Genomic DNA, 19,005 nt, shown 5'->3' on the forward strand with positions numbered 1-19,005 from the left:
GATACCACTTGATCTAGGGATCTTTTGCTTATAGATGTATGAAAAGAATCACATGTAGAAATTGTAACTTAACATAGAAATTTAATGTACACACAAGAAAGAAGAAAGAAACACATAAAGGCACGAAAAGAAGACACCAAGACTTGATGATAGAGTTCATCCAACTCGGACTACGTCTTCGGGCCCTGCTCGATCAATGGGGAGGCCTTCATTTAGTAAATGGCATGAAAAGAAGAGAATTACAATCACCAGTTACATAAAAAGAGGCTTTACCTCCATTCTGGAAAATGGCTATGAAAAGGAGAACTCAGATGAAGAAATGGATAGCACCACTACGTTCGTGGTGTCAAGAAGGGCAGAAACCATATAAAATTTTCCCAATTCAGAAAAAATGATCAATCGGCCCTCTTACAAGCTACTGCCTTGAACTGTGTGCCAGAAAATCCTCTCCCCCTGCACTTCTTCGTGCATTGGGTTTTATAATACTTCCTTTGGTTACAAGCACACCTAGATCAGAGGTCATTTTCCTTGGAATAGCAGCTGTTGAATGGGAGGATCGGCAGGCACAACTAACCCTAAAAATAGGCCTTTTTCATTCCAAGAAATAATATATAAAACATAAGAAAATTAGACCAAAAGCCCTTTTAATCGGACTTCAAATATATCAAATCAGGCTTGTAGACCCGTCGGGTCCGACCCTTTATCGCAAATCAGCATATCACTAGTTCGATAATCATGTTAGCAAGGATTGCTGACTACCGATCGCTGATCGCCGATATCAGCGTTGGCTGATCGCATCGGCATCCCGCTCATACAACGACTCGGGGGTTCTGGTCTGCCGATCGCCGATCACTTCGACGTCGATCGGCTGATCATTCCGATCACTGATCGCAATCACAAGTCGGCTCTGACTGGCTCCGATATTGCGTGCCTAAAATCGCCAATATCAGCCATCTCTTGCCTCGGATTGCGATTTTCCCCTTTTAATGTTTTAAGCCTATTTTTAGGGGAAAACCCTCATTTTTCAAAGGAACAAGGTGACCTTCTTTTTGCCATAACTTCATCATCCGAACTCAAATTGGAGTGTCATTCACACCGTTGGAATCAGGGTGAGGAGCACTTCAATCTGATATTAGGATACTTGCTTTTCTTCCACTTTGAATTTTTTGAGCTTTTCCATGCCATTGTATCTGAAGATCCACTTGGATCAATTATCATATTTATCATTTAGGTGTTCAAATTAAATTTTAGATGAAATGTATTAATTTACATTAATAAATTGATTGGAGATGTTATTACGAGTGTGTGTGTGTGTGTGTGTGTCTATATATATATATATATATATAAACTCTGGATCTACCAAGTGCCGAGAGGGATCGAATATCTTTTCACTCTAGAAGAGGTTTGCATCTCAAGAGATTTAATCCCTTTGGCGTTTGGTAGATCCAGAGTTAATATGGATCCAGGCTGGTTTAATATCCCCTTTTAAATAGGCTATATTCCACATGAATACCATGGGTGAATTTTATTTTTATTTTATTTTAATAGGGTTATTTTTATTTTTATTTTAACAAAGTTAAAATGTTTACATTACATTACAATGTCTCTACCATATTGGGCTAGGGTTATTTTTATTTTGATCGAGATAAAATGTTTACATTACATTAGGTTACGTTACAACATCTCTACCATAATAGGTTGGAGAGCGCCTCTTTGTGCACTAATGGTAGTGGCCATAATTAATATCCATTGAAATCAATTATGGTTTATGGACCTTAAGAAATCTAAGGAATTACTTGGTTTGTTTTAGAATTTTATTTCTATGCTCAAAATGTTTGAAAAGAAGAATTTCTAAATCACCATAGTCTAACTAACGAGTTAAAAGTTAGGAAGGTTGGTATCATAACGCATTGTGATTTAAGAGATTGCTTTTCATCCCCTCTTAGTGTCACAAAGATGACAAATTATTTCAACCCATGGCAGTTTAAAAAATGTCCAATGCTCCATTTTACCATAGAGCTCATGAGATTTTTTTCTTATTTTAACAATGTTCATTTTCCTCCTTATATTTATTTCAAAATAAGTAGATAATTTTGATACTCCAAATTATTGTTGATCATCTCCTTATAATATCTTCATTTTCTTTTATCCTCTAATTCTTTATTGCATAAAAAATTCTTCTTAAATTCAGATATACTAATATTTTAATATTATTGTTATTATATTGAGTGACCTCTTCCTTAACTCCTGAATGGTTTAGTCAAGGCTTGAAACCTTTATGCGAACCCTGCTTAAGTCTTAGGTGGTTTTGACTCAAATTTGAAGAAATTTTAGGAAACCTCTTGTCTTCCATGTTGTTCATCTTGTTCTTTTGCATTAAGTACCCAATCATAGTCATGATCTTGATGCTGGAAAGACTTGCTTCCATGAGGGGGTTAGGATAGGGTGTATTAATTTTAATTTTTAGAATTTAAGTTATAAAAAACTTATGGTTTTCTCTATCTTTCTCCACCATTCCCTAGAGATGTTGTAGCTCTAAATCTCATAACCATATGCAATAATAGGAGTGACGAGACTCTCAAAGAGGAGTTTCTTATTATCTTATAGCCAAAGGTTTGTTGATTTATAACTGTCTTCAAGCCCATAATGAACTTTTCACCCTTTGTTTATCCTTTTCTCAATATTATAGTTCCAATTAAACTTGTGATGAAGATAAAATCCAATATATTTGTATGAAGTCACTTACTCCAAATTATTGTTGTCATACAAGAAATTAGCGTAAATGATATTTTTGGATTTAATTATCATAACCTTTGTTGTTAGTGTGAACAATCATACCCAAAATAGAGCATAAATCCTTGAGAATGTTTAGTTGTTGTCAAGATCATAGGGACTTCTCACCCTAAGAACAATAGCATTAGCATAAAGAATATGGATGATGACTATTAGAGGAAACTTCAACCTAAAAATGTCCTTGAAATTTTCTTGTAATTTCTATGTCATAATATGTAAACCAATAAATAATCCTTTAAATTTTAAAAGAGATACATTTAAATATTTTGGACGGAAAAGAAGAAAAAACTATTTTTTTTTAATTGTATTTTGGTTTATCTACTTATAGGTTTACTCAAATTTAAAGTGTAAACACTTGTTGGATGCATAATTAAATTCCACATCCAACGAGTACCCATTATGCATACTTTTGAGAAGACTCACATTGATAAAATATGAAAATACATTTAAAAAACGTGTTCAAACACACTTTTTTAATGTATCGTCAATTTTTATCAATGTGGGTCTTGTCAAAATTATGCATAATGGGTACTTGTTGGATGTGGAATTTAATTCCACATACAACAAATGTCTACACTTATAATTTGAGTAAAGCCTATAAGGAGACAAGCCAAAAATACAATTAAAAAAATAGTTTTCTTCATTTCCTTCCAAGATTCATAGCTCTTATTTTATTATTTTAACTATTATTTTATTATATTTCCTTAGGAGGCCACTTTTAGGCTAGAATTTCCTCTAATATGATACCAGTTAGAGTTGGGATAACATAAACTACTTCTTTGAACCAACCATACAACTCATTAAGATAAAAAAAGTAAGGAATGGGGAACAACCCTACTTAACTCTAATATTATAATTAATTTCTTTCAACCAACCCTTAATATTCCTAAACTTGGTAATAATGATCTTGTACAAACTTAACATAGTTTCTCTCAAATCAGAAGGGAATTTTAGCTCTTATAATTTATTTCAAAATTTAGTTGGGAGAATTGTACACACCCTTCCACCCCCTTGTCCTATCTTGGGTTGTGAGAGGTGTTACATGTTTTATTTGAACTGATATCCAAGGCCTATAATGAATATGGGGTCACATGAAATCTTTTCCTCAAAGTATTCAAATCTCAAAACATATGCCCCCATCACATTCAACTCAACGAGAGCTTTCTGTCAATATAAATTTCAGCTCAATTTGACTCCCAGATTGAAAGTTATGCCCATTAGAAGCTTGACCTATTATACTAGTCCATGTCATCTTTATGCTACCATGTGGAATTCACATGGTCTCTCGTATGCCCCTGTGGCACTTGGTTCCACTAGATCCTCACACCTTGTCTTTTTTCCTTGTTTCATTGTTATACCCAGCTCATGCCCATCTAACCTTTAAACCTTATGCTACCTGTCACCACCAATGGATACCCAAATCTCCATATTCATTTCCTATGTGAATTCAGTTTGGTGCAAGGTCCCATGCTGTGTTAGGTTCCTATCTACCAATGAATCCTCGGATCCCGGATGAAATTCCTATTTGAAGGTAATATAACCCAATGCTCATCCATGCCTTCACTTATGATGTTGAACTCATAAATATCAAAATCCCAAATGCACAAGGCACTTGAAAGGATTGATTCAACCCAATACTCATTCGGGCCTTCGCTTATGGTGTTGAACCCACCAACCTCTGAATACCCAGATCTCGATGTGAAATATGCTTGAAAAGAGCAATCTAGAGAAATGCTCATCTGGGCCTTTGCTCATGGTGTTGACCTCGCCAACCTTCGGATCCTTGGATATCGGATGTGAAAGGTACTTGAAAAGAGGAATCTAACCCTAGATGAAATCCGAGCCGCTACAAAGGACAATATGACAAGATTCTTAATCATGGATATTCACCCCCACATTACAGTATATATTATTAACTTGTAAAAAATATGCTCTGTTACAATACCATGGATTATCAATACCACATGCCCAAAAAACATAAATGATTTCACAATCAAAATATTTTATAACAATATGACAAGATTCTTAACCATGAATATTCACCCCCACTTTGCCATTGATATTATGAACTTGTAAATAAGATTTGTTACAATGCCATAGCTTATCAATGCCACATGCCCAAAAATCATAACTTTTTTACAATCAAAATATTTTATAACAATATGACAAGATTGTAAATTATGGATATTCACCCTCACTTTACCATGGATATTAACTTGTAAATAGGCTTTGTTACAATACCATGGACCAATACCATGGCTTATCAATACAACATGCCAAAAAACCATAACTCATTTCATAGTAAAAATATTTTATTTTAATTTAATTTTACAACATTTTTTAATTGAATCTAAAAGGGAAAATGTTACAATTTGAGATATATCTAAACCCTCTATCCTCACACTACTAAAAATATTCCCATAGAAATTAAATTAAGGTTTTAATAAAATTAAGCTAAGATGGATCTATGTTGGTTAAAGAACCACATAGATCCATATTAGCTAAATATATATAAAGAACCAACATATATCCATCTTAGCTATGGATCCAAGGGATGAGAGCAAGAAAAGTGACTAACAATAATAGATTAAATATACTGCATGATTTTTTAAAATTTTTTCATTATTTTATTTTCTTTGACATGATTGATCCAAAATATAGTTTTAATATTTTACAACCATTTTTTTTAGATCATTTCTTAAACACAATACATTGTGGTCAAATTTAAGAGAGAGTTGGGGGTTGGTGGGAGGGGGAGAGAGGGAAGGTGATAGTGAAAAAGTTGGAGGGCAAAGAGAGAGAGAGAGAGAGAGAGAGAGAGAGAGAGAGAGAGAGATGGGTGAGAGAGGGAGGGAGATAGTGAAAAAGTTGGAGGGAAGAGAGAGAGAGAGAGAGGGAGGGAGAGAGAAAAACAAAGAGAGAGAGAGATGGAGTTGGAGGGGGAGAGATAGGGAGGAAAGAACAAAGACATAGAGAGATATAGGTGGATATATAGAGATAGGGAGTGAGAAGGGAGAGATGGAGAGAGAGTGAGGGAGAGAGGAGAGGAGGGAAGAGAGAGAAGAGGAGAGGAGGGAAGAGAGAGAAGAGGAGAGTAGAGAGATAGGGAGAGAGATGGAGGCATAGAGATGGAGGGGAGAGAGAGAACGAGAGGGGGAGGGAGATAATGATAGATTTGGATAGAAGAGAGAGAGAGAGGGAGAGTGATTAGGGGGGGAGAGATAGAGGGAGGTGAGAGATAAGGGAAAGAGATGAATGAAGAGAGAGATGAGGAGAGAGAGATGGAATTGAAGGGGGAAGGAGAGGGAGGGAATAAGAAAAACATAGAGGGAGAAAGGTGGAGAGAGAGAGGGGCTTACAAGGGAGCCATGGAGAGAGAGTGAGGGAGAAAGGAGAGCAAGAGGAAATAACAAAAGGATAGAGATAGAGAGGGAGAGAATGGGAAGAGAGAGAGATAGAGATAATGGGAAGAGAGGTAGAGGGAGAGTGTGTATGTTTGGGGGGTGAGATATAGAGAGGGAATAAAAAAGAGACACAAATACAAATATAGATATTATATAGTATTAAATAACCAATCTAGATCCATCTTAACCCCAGATCTATCAAGTGCCGAGAGGGATCCAATATCTTGAGGTGCAAGCCTTTCCTCAAGTTTGTTGGGTGTGGAGCATGATTATTTAGAGGTCTTTGTTTCAGCCGGATGTATACCCCGGGAAGTTTGTACACCCCTCCATGTGGGGGGTTGGGGGGGGACTTGGCCCCCCCACAGGGGTTCGGGGGGGGGGGGGGGGGGGCTGATACCCCCCGGCTGGGGGGTCTAGGGGCTAGTGGTCCCCCGACAGGGGTTTCGGGGGCAGCGCCCCCGAAGCTAAAAACAGATGTATAATTGCCTTGTAAAAGTATAGTATTTTCTAGTCAATCTGGGCCGTTCATTAGGTGGATGATCTAACGGTAGAACTTATGTTTAGTTTAGGGTTTTTTTCCTTAGAAGGAAACCCCTCTCTTTGTATGAGGGCATTGTATTGAGGCTGAGTAATAGATGTGTATTCTCCGAGCGAGAAACAGAGAGGTAATATTGTGAGAGAAAACAGAGGATACTACAACGAATCTGTTGTAGGTTGTGTCTCTTCATTTTGCTGGATAATAGAAAGGAAGGACTGGTTGTTTGGGGTGGACGTAGCCCAAATTGGGTGAACCATGTATATCTGTGTCTTTGGTTTTACGCGTTTTCTGTGTTTATATTTATGCAATATTCTATGTGTTCCATTGCTCTGTAATATATAATTTTCTAACAAAGTTTTGCACTAAAAAAAGAAGTTTTCACCTTGAGAGATTGGATCCCTCTCGGTGCTTGATATATCCGGGGTTAAGATGGATCTAGGCTGGTTAATATGAAATTAAAGTAGTTTTTATTTAATATTATAGCCTTAAAAATTAAAGTTTCTCTTCAAATTAATTTCAAATTGGAAGTAGATCCAATTAGATTCAACGAATAGATTTAAAAAAAAAAATAAAACAAATTTTTTTAATTAAAAAATATATTCTTAAAATTACAAATTATTAGAGATAAATATTGCAAAGTTGGCTCATATATACACCATGTGAGGATGAAGAAGTGTTTAAGGAATGATAACCTTTAAGCCAATATTTAACAACCTTTCAATCCTCTATCACTTGTAAGTTTAAATTTCTTGACACAATCAAAATGATTAACATAAACATCTTATTCATATTATTGTAGTACTTGTTAGCTAGTCATACTTTTGTTCCTATACTAAATTAGTCATTCATGTTAGTCATTTTTAGTTGTATTGCTTATTATATAGTCATATATTTTAACCTGTGACTAAATTAGTGATTTATGTTAGTCGTTTTTAGTTGGGTCACTTAAGATTGCTCATTTTTGGTAGTATTTCACTTGGAAAAGTTGTGGTGACTAGCTTTTTTAGTCACCTAGTCACTAATTTATCACTTTATACTAGTGTACCTATGGTATTCATTCACCCATGGTATTTATCCACCCATGGTATTCATGCACCCATGGGATTTACCCATGGCATGTAAGTAGAATCTACCCATGGTACTTATTCACCCATGGTATTTACCCACCCATGGAATTTACCCACCCATGGAATTTACCCGTGGTATTGTAACTAGAAAATTTTATAAGTAACAAGTCACATTTTATAAAAGGATAGATTTTCCACCACAATGTAACTTTTACATTTATTCTATGTTTTAATAATAAATAAATAAATTCTTTGTGGTTTTGTTTACTGTGCGTTATCCTCTTTTCTTCTGGCATTTCAATTTTTTGTATCTTGGGGGCCTCCCCCAAGATCCGGATCATCAGTCGACCAAGGTCAAAGGTTCAAAAGAAACACCAAGCATGGAAGAGATTATAGATGTTGAATTTGATATCACTACACCATCTGATTGGGTTATTGCTCATTTAGCTAAAAAGTAAATGTTGATGGAAGAGATGGATAAGGAGACCATCACTTTTGATGATCACCCTGTCACTTTGTAGAATGAAATATATGACATAAGTAATAAAATGTTAAAAATTGAAAGGGTGAAATTTCAAAATAAAAGAGTGACCGGTCAAAATCCAATGGACATTTATGTTTCTGAAGTTGGAGCCACTGGGATCATGAAATTCCATTAAACTACTAGGGAATATCTGTGACCCTTGACACACATTATAGAGTTAAAAATTCACCCCACCTCCTAAATAGAATAAAATCATACATTTTCAATAATATAAGCAAAATATTGAAAATTATTTAAGATACATGGGAAGTAGCTTCCCTTTTGAGGTATTTAACATAGAGGATTACATAGTTTATTGACTCGGTTAAAAAGGACCTTGAGCATGACAAGAATTTCGTAAATAATAACTTATCTACTTTTATTCAGAAGGCCAATTCACTGAATGAAATATGAATATCAGAGAAAAATATTCCAGGGCATGAATGACTAAAGAAAATCCAAGTTGGCCCTAGTTTGTCAAAATTAACATACTAGAGGAAATTAATTCTAAATGTAACAAGATTAATGAGATAAGTATTAATGTATTCTTTAAGGAAATTAAAATTGTTGATGATTTGTATGGTGCCAACATGACAAGATACTTTGGGTTAACTCCTAAAGGCACATTGATATATGAGTTGATTAATCTAAAAGAGTTAATGGGATCAAAATTCAAGAATATAACTGATTTTACTAATGACGAAATTAAAAAGTGGTTGGTTACTTTTGCTAATGTTAATGAAGATTAGTCTATATTAGTTGCACAATTGCAGGAGGAGACTCAAGAAATTGAGGATGATATATTCAATCAATGTGTCAAAATGGACATTACAACTCCTCTGATGAAAAATTATATCCAAGAATGGTTAAAGTTGTCTCTCTAGGAAGTCATGAATCCAAATTACCTGTTAACCAATTATTGTAATGACTTTGACCAAGTATTCTTCTCATTATTTGATCATTCAACTTTCTTGATTGTGTTATCCATCACTTAAGATGATCCCTGATTACAATTCTTCTTTTCTTCTAGGTACCTTAATTTGTTATGGTTCATGGGAGGCCAATCCAGTCCCCCTTGGGAAGAATGAATTTACATTTCTAATTAAGTATCAATATTTTAATGAGTGATTTAGGCACCAAAAGATTTAAAAACTTGAATGTGTAATATTTTATCCTCTCACAGAAAGCTCCCTTTTGGAAAGGTAGTTCATTTTTTATTCAAAAACTTATTTGGAGTTGTATGAGCCTTGTGAATGTTTTTCCCATGCTCTTTATGTCATATTAAATGAATAAAATCATTTTTTAGCTCCCTTATATCTTAACCTTTTTATCTCATGTCTCCACTTTGATATGCTTCAATGATGCGTTATTGCTATGATGGAATGGATGGATGTCATATTTAAATTTTAAAGTCTTATTATAGTTTTGATTATTTTCTTTCCATGCATATTTGAGAGAAACACCTAGTCCACTAATAGGTGCATGTTTTAATATTTAAAGTATATTTCAAATAGTTGAATGTGTTCATAAAGAGGAGTACCACCTCTATAAAAACATAGAGACACTTATTGTCATGCCCTAGGAGGTTGAATTTTTCCCTTAATTGGAAAAAATATAAAAAAAAAATGTGACCATATTGGAGAACAAAATAATAAATATTCACTCACCACTAAATGATTCAAATGAGTCATATCCAACCTCATCTTCTCATTGGACTTGATGATAAAAGAAGAATTTTGAATCAGTTATAAGATATTGTATTGCAAATAAAAATAAGTAGAGAAGAACTTGAAAAATCTTGGTAGGAGACTCTAAGATGAAAATAGACTTTAAATTCGAGAAGTTAGGTAAATGTCAAAGACCTTTGACAAGAATTCATAGAAATAAAGTGGCATAAGAAATTGCTACTCCCTCCAGAAATCTAATGTCCCTCTTCTATCCCTCAAGCGGCAGTGGGAAGAAGAAAGAAGAGAGGAATGAAGAGAAGAAAGGCAAGAAGAAAGAAGGGAAGAACTACTAGTATAAAGAAGAGAATAAAAAAGAAGACAAAAAGAAGAAAGAAATATAAGAAGAAGGGCTAGAGAAATCCCACTTGCACTAGAAGGTGAAGAACATCCTCTTCCTGTATTACCTATTGGAGTATTACCTATATTCAATGGAGATGGTGACCTTGACCTAGAGGAACATATGGAACAATTCCTTCCAATCTGTGACATTTGTGGAATTACCTAAGAATATGTAATGGTAAGAGTTTTTCTCCAAGCACTCAAAGAGTCCGTTTTTGGTTGGTATTTGTCTTTACTTGTTGGTTCTATCACTTCTTTTGATGATATTAAAACTACAATTATTGGATGATATGCTTGCCCCATAGGGTACCACACTTAACCAAGGCACTTACCATAACTCCACATATTTTCACTTGTTTAATCCCCCGACATTCAAATCAGGCTAAGTGCCCATTGCTTCTGGTTGAGTTGACCAACGTTTGTAAAGGCATAGAGTTAACTGTATATTTGCAACTACAAAAGTGTGATCTATCAAAATGGGAATATTCACGCTAGGTGAGACCCATATCTCCACACATAAATTGTTCAAGCCCACTAAAATAAGAAAATTGCAGAAGGGTGATGGATCTGGGGTTTTGAGAGAGAGAGATCCAGCGTAGGAAGGAAACCTCTAAGAAAGGACTTCATGAAGTCCGATCCAGACTTTCTTTATCCCACCCCTGTAGACCTATCTCCAAATATCCATATAGTTTGGACTTTAGTGGCCTTTCACCAATTACCCCATTACCGGAAAGTTGTTTGTATCTCCCAAAATTTGTGAACCCTACCAAGATACTTCCCAACCAGATCAAGATAGTCGTAACTTGTAAACATTTTATTTGAACTGAATGCTAAATTTGAAATGGAAAAGAAAATAAATATTTATTCTACCATTTCCACGTAGATATCTACATGGTAAAGCAAAATACAGTGCTAAAATGCATGTTGTAACTTGTGAACATTTTATTTGAATCCAGCTCTAAACTTGAAATGAAAAAGAAAATATGTATTTATAATGGAAAAAATAAAAGAAATATTCATAATAGAAAAATAAAATATATACATTTTAATTGGGTTAAATGATTTATTTTTAATAAGATTTTTTTTTTTTGTTTGTGTTAGAGGCTAAATTAAAAAGAAGAAGCAAAAGTTAAAAATGATATTGGGGATGAGTGTAAACATTTAAATATTGGCTTAATTAATAATAAAAGTTAAATTAATAAAAATAATAAAATTCAATTTGTTATATTTTTATTTTGTTATTAACTTGTGAATAGGTTTTGTTACAATACCATGGGCCAATACCATGGATTATCAGTACCACAAGCCCAAAAACCATAACTTATTTCACAACCAAAATATTTATAACAATATGACAAGATTCTTAATCATAGATATTCACCCCCACATTACCATATATATTATTAACTTGTAAAAAATAGGCTTTGTTTCAATACCATGGATTATCAATACCACATACCCAAAAAACATAAATTATTTCACAGTCAAAATATTTTATAACAATATGACAAGATTATTAACCATGAATATTCACCCCCACTTTGCCATTGATATTGTGAGCTTGTAAATAATCTTTGTTACAATGCCATAGCTTATCAATGCCACATTGTTTTGGAGAATTTGGTATCTATGGATAAATACTAATTCCCTAGATAAGTAGCTATATCCAGAACAATAGTTTAAAGTGTTTTAGTCTTTTCCTATAAGAAATAGATAAGATGAGAAGACCTACTTGTAGTTCTTCTTTCCTCTCGTCTCCTTTGTATCGATCCTGTTGTTCCTTCTTGTACTTAATACGCTTGAGAAGTACCTGTAAACACAACAGAAAACAAAGAATCGATCAAAGAAAACAATCTATTGAATATAAGTGAAAGGAATTAGATACAATTCACACATATAAGCATTATAAAGCAATACAAACATATGGGAGAAAGGTTCAAACACTTTATTGAATAGAAGAAGGAATTACAACCATTGGTGTCTGATTTGAAGCCATTCCTCTAGCTTGGATCCCATCCACATCACATCAAAATAATGACAAACTTGTAGCATTACAATACCTACTTCAAATCCAAATCTCATAGCAACATTATCTCCTTACAATTAAACATAATCCAGCCCCTGATCACTTAGATGAGTGGTCAATTTATAGGAAGATGAAGGAGGTTTTATCATAAATGGTGGCATTGAATGACCTTCCATACTTAGAATTAGTTCCAGGGAGGAAGGGATGAGAGGATAGGATTCACCTTAACTCATTCCTCATCCATTTTCGAGTTCATAGGAGTTGATAAGTGAGGGAACCTTCTAGATGACTCCAATAGATAAGAGTATTCCTCAAAACCTATGTGATTTTTGCTCAATCTAGCCTAGTGCAAGTCAAAGGAAGCCTAAGTGCTCTTCAGAGCACCTTGGCATGGACTTAACTACTCTACAACGCACCCTTACAAGGGCCTACCTGTGCTAGTCCCTCTAGAGGCTATTTCTATATGTCTTCAAGTCATGAAACTATCTGGGAAGGAGGCATTCAAAAGGGTGACTTGTTTAAGGCATGTAGCAACTGAAATTAGGGTTTGATGAGCCCTAAAACATTGATCTGGATGATGGGATTGATGTGCCCAATGGATATGTAACAACTGCCCCCTAAAAAATGAAGTCAGAAAAATGCCAATGTCGAACGAAATGCTTTACGATGTGATGAAGAGGTATCGAAGTGGAAGGTGACCTGCATCAACTACAATACATATATCATGATATTTGATTTTACATGAATTGCTGAGGGAAGGCATACCCATGCTTAGCTTAAAAAACTTCATTACATCCATATGAACAGTCGTCTACAGATATAGACCCATGATTGGAATGACCATCAATGTAAAGCCATTGTACATATGATTTAGTACTCCTGTAATCGCAACCCAGATGGATGAAACTAGATCTAGAGCCTTCTATCTTGATCAATCATTCGCTCAAGTATGAGTCTAACCATGTGAATATGTGATCTGAAGTCGAACATGGGAAGAAACCATCTGATTACCAACCAATGATGTAAGATGTTAACAGATGCGAGAGAAATCACCAATAACAATAATGATCCTCAAGGTGTTGCAGTACATTCTGCATGGTGTGAATGGGTGATTTGATATCAAACACCATACAAATTCTTTCGGTCGAAAGCCATTGATGTCGACATATCGCCAGAAGCGAGAAATCTGCCATTGATGTATGCAAGCCTCAAGGTACTGGAAAGGTGTTTCTAAGTCAACTTCTTAGATAATGAGCTGATGTCGACCAAAAGAGACTCATCACAAGAGGGCCTTGATGTATCCCACATCAATGACACAAAACGAGTGTAGTAATTTTGGAGATGGAATTTAAATGACGACACAAGGTTCAGGAATGGCGGTCATGAAAATGAAGGTTTATGAGTACTGTAAATCATGACTTCTCTTGAACATATTGGCGACACTGAATGAATTGGAAGCATTAACCCAAAACCAAAAGTGATGGATGGTGTGATAGACTATAGGTATGATAACCATCAAGCAGATAACCCAACCCAAATAGTCTGAATGAATTGGCAGCATTGATCCAAAACCAAAAGTGATGGATGGTGTGATAGACCATAGGTATGATAACATCAAGCAGATAACCCAACCCAAATAGTCACAGAGATGAAGTGAAAGTGTCATGTTCAAGAGCGATTTGCTACCATAAAGTGGTCTTCCCCTTTTTCCATTTTCCCCAGTCATTGTTGACCAGTACCTGTTTATTTTTTATCAAGCTTGAGGAGGATAACATATGCTTGTTGTATAATTCCACCATTTGGGTGAATCCATCGCTATTTTATGTTTTAACGAGTCTAGCGACGGTGAAACTCGGTCTTGTATAGATGGACAAGTTTGTCGCTATTTGATGTTTTAACGAGTTTAACGACAAAGATATCTCAGTGCTTTTCATGTTTAGAGAGTTTGAAAAAGGACAAAAAGAAAACTCTGCAAGTTCTTTTTTGTAAATTAATCTCTCAAGCCCAAAAAATTGTAAAATAATACAAGAGAGATATCATTTCCAATCCATTAACGAGCTGGAAAGGACAAGCACTCGACAATCTTTTCATATTTAGAGAGCCTGAAAAGAGCTTAAAGAGGACTCCACTTTGAGGAACGAGTGGTGTCTAGGATAGCAACTGGTTCCGATGATGTTGGTACTTCTCAAAACATGTTGATTTATGTGAAGAGGCTGGCTAATAAGACCAACCATTGCAACTATTCCTCAAAAAGGGTAAAACAACCAAGTGAAAGCGTATGATCGGCCAAGCAGATAGTGACAATGGAAGGAGAAAAACCAAGGCTCATCTGAAGGAAGAGGCTGATAGAATGGCAATCACAAGGGTTAAAATGGAGATGGGTTCATTTTTACACAAGCTTGAAACATAGGGAACTATGCTTGGATTCAGTTTCGTTTTTAGACAAGCTTGAAACGAAGAACTATGCTTGAATTCAGTTTCATTTTTACACAAGCTTAAAAAGAAAAACTATGCTTGAATTTAGTTTCATTTTTACACAAGATTGAAATGAAGAACTATGCTTGAGATTAGTTTACATGCCCCTGCATGATGAAAGGAAGAGTCTCCTGTCATCAGATGGAAGTTGATGTTGTTGAAAATGCAACAAGATGATGGAGCTTAGTGGAAAGGAGTCGCCTTCACTAGGCTATTTTTGGTGCAAAGTCTATTTTTAGACATATGGATCATGGTGTAAGGGCCTGATTCCTATTATTAGAGCCTCAATCTATTATACACTAACAGATCTATTTTCCTGCTGATTTAAAAGTAATAAAATGAGCTTACTGACCTTCTTACATAGCTTTAAACATTTAACATCTTATCATTTTATCATAAGCAACATAAATTAAGGTGAGCATTCCATTGATATCAACTTAACAAGAGTAGTCCATGGAAAAATACCTGTTCCAGTGGTTGATGATGATACCTTTGTCTTATAGCTCCAGCTGAACGCTCCTTATCACCGACCCAACCGGATTTACCTCCCAGCCAACTAGGAAATAAATTCCTAGCCTAGGAAACCTCCACAGGTTCCCTAGCCCTCCGTGCCCAAGTCCAACCAGATATAGTGTGTCCTCAAGAAGAATGTGCAAAACTAGATAATGATACTTTCCTCCTCTCAAACCCAAGAAACCTCCACAGGTTTCCAAGGTCTCCCAAAATCATGACAAGGCCAAACAATCACAACCAACCCCCACAATCCTAAGCAAGACTCCAACCCCCCTTTTCTTCCTTCCCCCTTCCCTTTTTATACCCTCCTTCCCTTCTCCATCTCAACCACCTCTCATTAATGTCATTAACTTCTCTTCCATCCTTACAATTGACTTCTCTTCTCCCAAGTAAGCTAGGGGTACATTTGGAAATGTGACATGAATATAAAATTGAGAATTTAATGGGGAAGGATCATGTCTTCTCCCAAGTAAATGTGAGGGTACATTGGGGAATGTGAGATGTAATTACATGAAGAGGACCATGTCTTATCCTTAGTAAATGTGAAGGTACATTGGGGAATGTGAAATGAATATATATATTGATAATAAGATGGAGAGGACTATGTCTTCTCCCAAGTAAATGTGAGGGTACATTGGGGGATGTGAGATGTAATTACATGGAGAGGACCATGTCTTCTCCTTAGTAAATGTGAGGGTACATTGGGGAATGTGAAATGAATATATATATTGATAATAAGATGGAGAGGACTATGTCTTCTCCCAAGTAAATGTGAGGGTACATTGGGGAATGTGAGATGTAATTACATGGAGAGGACCATATCCTACCTAATATTCAATTTGAGAAGGTAAGTGGGGAATTTGAATAATGGAAATCATGAATTTTATATTAGACCAATATTTCTCAATATTTTTAGATAATGTAAACATTAACAAAATTTGTAGGATAAGATTTAAGTGGGGCATTACACATGGTCTATGAGTTGCAGGATGCTATTTGTGGATGATTGGTCATGTTGGTAAAAATAGATGGACTTATATTTTTAGACATATGGGCGGAGTCTATTTTTAGACTGCCAGGCTAAAAATAGAACAGTCGAATATTATCAGCTCTTAATAATATTTGGACTATAAACATTATCTTATCCTCTTGGAGCACTTCAGTTCGATCTACGGATGTGGCACATGCAACTGCCAGAAGGAAATACACTTTTCTTATGGGTTAGTTGAGCTATTGCATGATGGACTTCAGTTAGAACTCAAGTGATTGAGTTTGGTGGAGTTGATTGAGGAGTTGATGGAGTTGTGTTCAGTTTGACTTGGTTGAACTAGTTGTATTTAGTCTAACTGCAAATACACTAGTGATGAGTGATGTGAATTAATTATTAATTAATTCACTAATTATTAACTCATAAATCAACTAAAGAATACATCAGTTAACTCAGTGCATGGACAGTTCAGTGGAGACAAGTGTTAGAGGTGGGTGAAAGAGTGAGACTACTATTAGTTGTGACTATAGCTGTGCATGAGATTTGCACAATCATTGATGGAGATTGCCAATGAGGATTGCGTGGTACAAGTCAAGGGAAAACGAGCTTGGATCAGATCTATTCTCACATTGGATTGCACAGTAGAGGCAGGCAGACAACGGAGGAGATTTGAACCTGTGACTTGATTCAGATCTGAGCTAGTTTGTGTGTAACAGGTGGAGATAGTACTGAGTACTTGTGAGGAGTATTTTACTATGTATTGTTACATGTTCTTTATCATTATAATATACAGATAGTTGGGGGTTTTTAGCTATATGCTTTTCCCAGTACATACTGTGTTAATGTGCGCATGCGATTGATGTTTCATTATTTTTAATTCTGCAAAATTGATGATCAACGTAGAGGAGGTTATGTATTATGCATGCATTCCGCAAATAGTGTATAATCAAGATAATCTCTGTGAATAAGTGTTATATTATTCAAAATTTCTACATGGTATCAGAGCAGAGTTGATCATCAGCTCTATTATTCAGAAAGTGATTACATTTTATTTCTTCAGGCAGAGTCTGTAATCGGGCCAGGTAGCCTCTGGATTCATCCTTCTTATGGAAGGTGAGATATCCAGTAAAAGCCCATACAGTCAATCTCTGTACGAGAAATACTTTGTTCTCATGAATTTTAGATCAGAAGCGGTTGAGTTTTGAGCTGGTGGAATTTGAATTTGCAGCAGTGTTTTCCTGGTGTCAAAGTTGAAATGTCTTTCAACGGATTGTGATTGGAGTATGCCCTTGAAGGCAGCTCGAATTATATTGCATGGAAAGACAGGATGGAGGCGGTGTTAGATGACAATGGGCTGAACGACTTCATAGAGGCTGAGGTCCCAAAGCCTACTGATGCTGCTCACATTGAGGCTTGGCAAAAGAAGACAACAAAGTGTCAAAGGATTCTGTTGGAGGGCATGAAGGATCACATTGTATCCAGCCTGCATGGAAAGGCTTCTCCATACTTGATGTGGAAAGCGTTGATAGATCTATTCCAAAGCAAGAGCGACCAGAGGAAGTTGGCGCTCAAGGATAAATTCAGAAACATTAAGTGTGAGAAAGGAGACAGTATGCGCAAGTATCTCAAGAAGTTCACTCAATGCTGGGATGAGCTGGGAAGTGTGGGGGTGACTATTGATGATGAGGACTTGGTGAGCTTGGCTCTCCTTGGTCTTCCGAAGAGTTGGCATTCCTATCAGGACTCTGTCAATGGTCGGGAGAAATTGCCAGGATGGGAGAGACTTTGGTCAGATCTTGTGCAAGAGGAGATCAGGCGGAATACTAGGGATGGATCTTCATCAAAGGCATCTGATGAAGAAAATTGTGCTTTGGTTGCCAAAGCAAAGAAGGGAAAGGAGAAGGGTTCTCTTTCCGAATCCAGTTCTTCGAATGATGGGAATAAGGTTGACAAATCAAAAGTGTGATGCTTTCGTTGTCATGAGGTGGGCCATTATGCTGCAAATTGTCCATGAAGGAAATCCAAGAAGGGATCTGGGGAAGGATCTGAAGGTGAGGCACTTGCTTGACAATTTGAGTTGGATTTCACACTCTTCGCATGCATGGTTTCATCCATGGTGGGAAGTGGTTGGTTTCTTGACAGTGGAGCTTCTTTCCACATGACTGGTGACAAGAGTTTGTTCAGTACTTTGGAGGAGAAAGATCTCCAGATAATCATAGCGATGTGTAATGATGAGAAGTATAGTGTCTCAGGTGTAGGCATGGTTATTTTTCAGAGGGAGCATGGAGCTCGCCTTACCTTGACTGATGTCAAGTATGTACTAGGACTGAAGAGAAACTTGGTGTCGATCACGTTGCTGGAAGACAGAGGCTATGATGTAGTCTTCAGTAAGGGAAAGGTTTTCCTTAGACACATCATCACTAGACAGGTGAAGCAGATTGGTTCATGGGTCAAGAACCTGTATGCTCTTGAGGTTCAACATGCATGCAAAGCCTTGAGCAACGAGACAACTGATGGAGACTTGGTGGTTGAGAGGGAGCGTATATTACCTCTCAACATGCAGAGCCAGAAGAAGTCTCAGACGACTGTGGAGGAGCCACGATTGGTGCAAC

This window comes from Pinus tabuliformis, chromosome Q (genome assembly GCF_031772625.1).
Source record: "Pinus tabuliformis cultivar Carrire ecotype Pingquan chromosome Q, CPIR1, whole genome shotgun sequence".
NCBI lineage: Eukaryota > Viridiplantae > Streptophyta > Pinopsida > Pinales > Pinaceae > Pinus > Pinus tabuliformis.